Source organism: Gossypium arboreum, chromosome 6 (genome assembly GCF_025698485.1).
Source record: "Gossypium arboreum isolate Shixiya-1 chromosome 6, ASM2569848v2, whole genome shotgun sequence".
NCBI lineage: Eukaryota > Viridiplantae > Streptophyta > Magnoliopsida > Malvales > Malvaceae > Gossypium > Gossypium arboreum.
In genome coordinates this window covers 97115759-97122690 of record NC_069075.1, presented here as the reverse complement: position 1 = coordinate 97122690, position 6932 = coordinate 97115759, and positions in this window count along the sequence as shown.

Below are 6932 nucleotides of genomic sequence, written 5' to 3'. Positions count from 1 at the left end.
TGGATTAATTATATTTCTTGAACTCAGAATTATTAAACTCATGTTTACACTGTTACGAATAAATTCACAGCAACCGGGTAATTTTCTAACTTATGAACAAACTTATATACAAAAATCCATTCATCTCTCGACATATCCCTATGTCAATTCAACTGACTAAAGAGATTCTAGTAAGAAAACATGTTATTGAACATACATACTCATTAAACTGAACTAATCTCTTGCATATCCCTATGTCAATTCAAATGATTAATTAAATCTAATCAGCATATAAAAGACTATGTGAGGTAGCAAGGCATCCCTACCTTGAAATAGTTTAATCACAATAATCTTGCAAGTCATGCAAGGCAATAATATCGCCAGATACATTGCTAATTTAACCTTCAGCTACCTTAGAAGAATAAACATGCACTGATTAAGTACTGTGTCAATTAATTAAAATTACAATCCGTTTAAATAATTAATTCATTAGCTACCTCACAGTCGTAATGCAAGAATAACTTAGGCATGATTTTACTTAACCAAGCAATTTACCGAGGCCTATAACAGCATAAACATCATTTTAACAATTCAAGCAGGCAGAATATAATCAACCCAACACAAACTTAATTTAAGCTAAATTGATTAAAATAACCATTTCAATAGCATAAATATTCATAAGCATGTTCATCAAAACAACAGCAAAACTTAAATAGATAGGGAATAAGAAGCAATCTGGTGTTTCTCCTTAGCTTGACTAGTTGCTCCATTCTTCGTTCTTCATTGCCCTCGGCTATCAAGGTGGCTTATGAACACCTAATTATAGCTCCAAAATGGATGATGATATCCTCTTTCCCAAGAGAAGAAATCGACACTTGAACAATAAGGGAAATGGAATGGAAAAAATGAGAGAAAAAGTGAGAGATAAGAAGAGAGAATGAGAGATTGTTTTGGAATGAGGGATGCTTTGAATGATCAGCAAGGGGAGGCTTTTATAGCGGAATATGGCAGCTAAAAATAGAAAAAATAATCAGCCTAATAGACCTCCCTTGGCCGGCCACACACATGGCAAAGTTGAGAGTTTCAACTTTGCTATTTTAAGTTTGGGGCAGTTTCATAGAGCCACAATTAAATGAGGGGTTTGAATGCATTTGAACATTCTTCAAGGCCCTTTTTGCAAGCATATTTAATCAGTTAAAATGCTGATCTGGGTCAGCAGATGGACGGTTCTGGGCTGCCCATTTAGTGGCTGGTTCGGTTCACTCAATATGGTTCGACCAGTGCAGTTCAACTGGACCCTTTCTCCATAATTAATTAAAAAATAATTTATTTAACCCAAATTAAATGGGAAATAAATTAAAATTAATTAGATTATGAATTAATACACATTTTTGGACCGTCTTAGGCTAGAAATAAATGTGCCTCGAAACTTCAAATTGCTTCTCGGTTTTGTGCTTTTAGCAGTGTCAACCGAGCCAGTTTTCGCCTTTTGCGTGAATCTGTCGAAAATAATCAAAATCAATCAAAATTAAGTATAAAATTAACTAAATTCACCATGTTTATATTTGTAACACAATTTAATTATTTTATAATATTTAATTATTTTTTGACAAGAATTTAACCGGATTTGCATGAATTTAAGTGAGATTAGGTATGAAAAAGTATATAAATTTTTGTGTTTCCAATGACAACTAAAGTAGATGGTAAAGTCTAAGGAATTGTTTGACAAGTCTGGTAGCACAACATAATTTTTAACCATCGAACTTAATTAAACTACAAATATTGTATATAATTTTAAGTTTGATTTGTTAGAATTATGAATTAGACTTTGTATTTTGTGTTAGAATTAGTAGGAAACAGGTTTTCGATGACAAGGGAGGAGCTAGACGTTAATAGGGTGCATGTATGGGCAACTGAGGACTTTGTACAAGTCCAGGAGAGGTAAAAGTGAAGACGTGACGTCACACAAAAATCTCATGGCACGACATAAACCCCGTGAACCTAAGAACATAAAAATTCATTGTCGTGTCATGTCACATCCTATATTTGGCATGGCATATCTTTGAATTCAATACAAGCAAGGGAAATATTATGTTGTGTTGTCTCATGCACCCATATGGCACCATAAACAAGCCATTTTTGCCAATTTTTTATTCTTAATGCAACGCAATCTTTAAAGATTTTCACTAAGATTGGGCAACAAGCAAAGCCCTAGATGGCTTCTATATATTGCCCTTTGCAGCTACTAAACCCTTCAAGTCGTTATAGCCACCCAAAGTAATGTTTGCCAACCTTTTCTTCAGGATTCTGTGAATTCTTGTATTTTTCTTGTATTTACAAACCCACATCATGTAAAGTAACCTTTCTAATAGCGAATCTGTAGCAGATAGCCACACCTACCTTCGAGAAAGGGAGCTTGAAAGCAACCTGCTTGTAGCTCAACACAAAATCCCATTACAAGAATGAGGTTTCGAATCCATAGACACATTGAAGAGTGAAATGTGCAAGTTAATCCAATACAATTGATGGGAGAAGTTCTGCACAACCCTGGCCAAGTCGGTGTATCATCTGATCATGCATAAATTCTTTGGTACTTTGAAAGAGGTAGATGTAAGTAGACAGATGTAGGCACCATGGATACAGTTTTCAATCGAGGGAAGAAGATGACTATCTCACCTTCTAAGATAGCAAGGTATTATGATGTTCCACTATATCTTTGTGATTTCATACAATGAACTAATCTAATGTCCTTCTCGAAAGAGAATATAAAATACATAAAAAGAACTCCTAACGAACGAGAAAGGTGAGTGAAAGTGCCACTTAGGCACGGATTCTACAATTATAGAAAGTATATTAATTTAATGAATGAATTTGTTTTATTAACAATCTATTTGAAAAAATTACAAGTGTATATTGATGAAAATACTACACTTAGGGCACCAGATCAAACACAATTTATATTTAGCCTAATTAAGGATTGTAATTGACCTAATTAAGCAGCTAACTTTGCCTATAAATAGCAGAGCTTATGCTAACCCAAGGAGGTAAGTTGTTGGAGGTAGATTTTAGGTTTTAGCGATAGACTCAGTTTTAATTAGGATTTTAGACTTTTATTTTCTTTTCAAAACAGTTTTTATTTCTTGTTCTAACTTGGATTTGATTTGAGTCCAAAACTTCATTATTAAGTATTTTGATATTTTTCTTTCACTTCTTGCCTATCAACATCGATATCTCAATAACTTTTAAAAGGTTTTGCAGAATTGAGCCATCCAGTTTATCAAACAAATCAATTTCTATTTCCCTTTCATTTTAGTTTAATTTGTGTTTTTGCATGATTAAATTCTTGGGAAAATGATCATAAGATTCATGAGTAATTAAATCCATCAAGAAGGTTAACAAGCAAATGTGGGAGTGATTAGCAGAAGAAAAAGAGTTCCCCAAAGAATTTGGCTTAAATTATGTATGCTTAAACCCTAGAATAGACGATCTTAGGAAGTCAATTAGGGAAACAAAGTTGAAAGATAAGTTTGCGGAGTAAATCATAACTTATCTTGGTTTAGCAAGCGAGGTCAAAAGATAAGTGAGTATTTATTGATTAATTAATCAGTTAGAGGCTGAAAGGTAACAATTTGTTAGTTATTAGCTAATTCACTAAAACTCGAGTTCAAAAGTTAATTGCAACATTTGAAGCACGTTAATCTTATGTCTGTTAATCGAGATTTCTTTGTTGATTAATTTCTATACCACCCCTTACCCGTGTCCGATGGTGGAACAAGGTACGAGGCATTACCTGACTTAATCGTTCACAAACATGCAAAAACCAGGCTACAAAATTTCTTTTAATTACAAACTTTTTGTACACATGCATAATGTCTCATACAGAAGCCTATGAAGCCCTAAACATACATCAGGATTGATTGGGAACTCAACCGAGAACTTTGAGAATTTTCAGGAAAACTTAGAAAATTTTCCCATGGAACAGGGTCACATGCTCGTGTAGACATAGGGACATGCCTGTGTGCCTTCGGCACACCCGTGTCTTCAGGCTGTGTGTAACATCCCTAAATAGGGCCTAGTCAAAATGGTGGTTTCGGGACCATAAATTCGACATCAAAATATTCATTTTATGATTATTATGAGTCTTAGAATATGATTATATGCATGTGTTAAAGTTTCCTGAAGAAATTCTAAGTATAAGGTGTCCAAGTGGAAATTAGGGACTAAATTGAATAAATTGTAAAACTTAGATTCTAGAAGTAATTTGTATGAAATTGCCTTAGATTATGAAATAGAAGGTCTTGGACAGCAATTTTCCCAAATTCTAAATTTTTGGACAAAAATGGGCTTGCATGGATGAAATTTTAAAGAATGGGCATAAGGGCATTTTGGTCATTTGTCATTTTAATGAATTAAAATGGGAAAAATCAAGCCAAAATCAGCCATTTTCTCCTTCATCCAGTCGAAAATTTGGGGTTCCCATAGTTAGGGTTTCAAGCTTTCCAAGCTCAATAGTAAGTGCTCCCAAGCCCCGTTTTTCATGCTCTTCGTATTTTTGAAATCCCGGTAGCTTACTCTCTCCATTTCTATCCATATTTCATGCTAGGGTTCATGTTTAAAAATTTACCCATTCATGAGTTGCTTGTATTTTTGATAGATTAAGGAGGAATATGAAAGATGAATGTGTATTAAACATCTTTTCCTAGTTGATTTTCATGAAAAACCCTTATAGGGACTATTTTGCAAAAGATGTAAATGTACGGTAGAAATGAGAAAATAATGGATAATGTGGGCTACCATAAGAAGGAAAAGTGTTTGGCTAGGCTTGGGTAAGATAGAAAGTGCATGTGTTTCATGATCCGAGCCTAAGGACTAAATCGTAAAACTGTGAAAGGTTAGAGGCAAAACAGTCATTTGGACCGGTGGTAGATATTAAACTTGAAATGTATAATTTGGGGGTATTAATGAGTAAATTTTGTTGATATGGACCCCGACGAACAAATTCCAGAGGTCAATCGTGGTAAATGCAAGGTTTCGGAATAAGCGAAACATAACTCTGAAACAGATACCAGGTAAGTTCGAATAACTTAAAGTAAACCCTTAATATGCATAATTGTACGATTTATGAATGCTTGATGATTGCATTTATTATTGGCTTGAAATATCATAGAAATGTATATTGATGATAACATGTGAAAAATATCTCGGTTGAGGTTGACAAAGGGAATTCGATGGATAAACCCTCATTGACATGTGAACTGAGATCCTGCATGTGTTGCAATAAGGATTTAGCCCGGACGGGTAATCCGAGATCTCAAGTATGAAAAGGAATCTAGCCCGGACGGGTGTTCCTTGAATGATCAAGCCTCCCGAAGAATATGTGTGCATGATGGATTCAGCCCGGACGGGTAATTCGATTAGGGTCTGAAATTAGTCTAGACTGGTATTTCAGATCTAAACTCATTAAGGGTGTTTGTCGTTATAAGGGATTTAGCCTAGACTGCCAATCCCGACAAAACCCCATAAGTTCATATAATGGGGGATTTAGCCTGGACTGGTAATCCTGCCATATGATGTGAGGTTCGTAGGAGTGTATATAAGAAATGATCATTCGTATGAATTGACGGATAATGGCTATTCCATTGAGATTTCCTAGAAACTCGACAAGATTAACGTGGTATACATATGTGAATGAAATGTTGAATAATGAGCTCATCTAGTTAAATTACATCATACATGATTATGTGATTAACTCATTGAGTGAGTGCATGTGATAGGAAATTATTTCATAATGGATGATTTCATGATTTAAGTATGGATGTATGCTAATTACTCGATAAGTTTATTTCCTGGTTATTCGAGCTTACTAAGCATGAAAATGCTTACCCCCTTTCTTCTCCCTGTTCTACAGAGCTCGAGAACTCATAAGGATTGGAGAACAATCGGAGAGTCAACACACTATCAACTAAACAAGATTTGGTATAAAGACTCTGTTTATTTTGTTCAATGGCATGTATAGTATTTTTGAGTATTTTGTTATATGTGTCATTTAATTTTCTAAGTAAAGGCATGTAAAAATATGTTTATCTCTTTGTACATGGCCATGAAAATTTGCTTAATTTAAGTAGGTCATGACCTACGATTTTACGCATGGTTTTAATTACAAATGATGGGCTGCTATCTATTGGCAATGAGTCACATGAATGAGCCAATTTCAGATGGATTAATGTAACATGGGAACCCATGACACTAAAGAGGAAATAACCATTTATGTATGAAACCAATGATATGAGGTTTCCATACAACTATTTTCAATAAGATTATCTACAAGCATAAAATTATGTTTTTTTTTAACTTGGTAGCCACTAGGCACAAGTAGTAAAAAGGGGTGACTAAAGGCTTGGAAAATAGCCTAATAAAGTCCACATGGTTGGACACATAGGCATGTGTCTAGGCCGTGTGTGACACATGCTTCCCTCCCATGGGCGTGTGTTATGGTTGTATGTCCCCTGTACTTAAAACTTTTAGCTCAAAGTTGTACACGGGTAGTCCACATAGGCGTGTGCCATGGCCGTGTTAAAATGACAATTTTTCCACGAGCAGGCCACACGGGTGTGTTCCATAGCCGTGTTGATAAGTCAGTCTTGCCCACGGTTGAAGGGCATGGGCGTGCCCCAAGATACACGGGCGTGTTAGTCCACACAGCCTACCTACATGGGCGTGTGTCCCTTTATGTTAAGGAAAATTTTCTGAGAAGCCCAAGTTTAATCAAACGTGCCCGTATTTGTCCTGCATTGCCTTTCGATATGTTATAGGTGTCGAAGGTCTATACAAGGGACGAGATGTTCAGATTGAAAAGTTTTAAATTCAAATAAAATTTTGTGACCCGAGTTAGGTACTGAAAGTGTAAAGTTTCGATAATGCCTCGAGCCCTATCCCGGTGTTGGATATGGGTT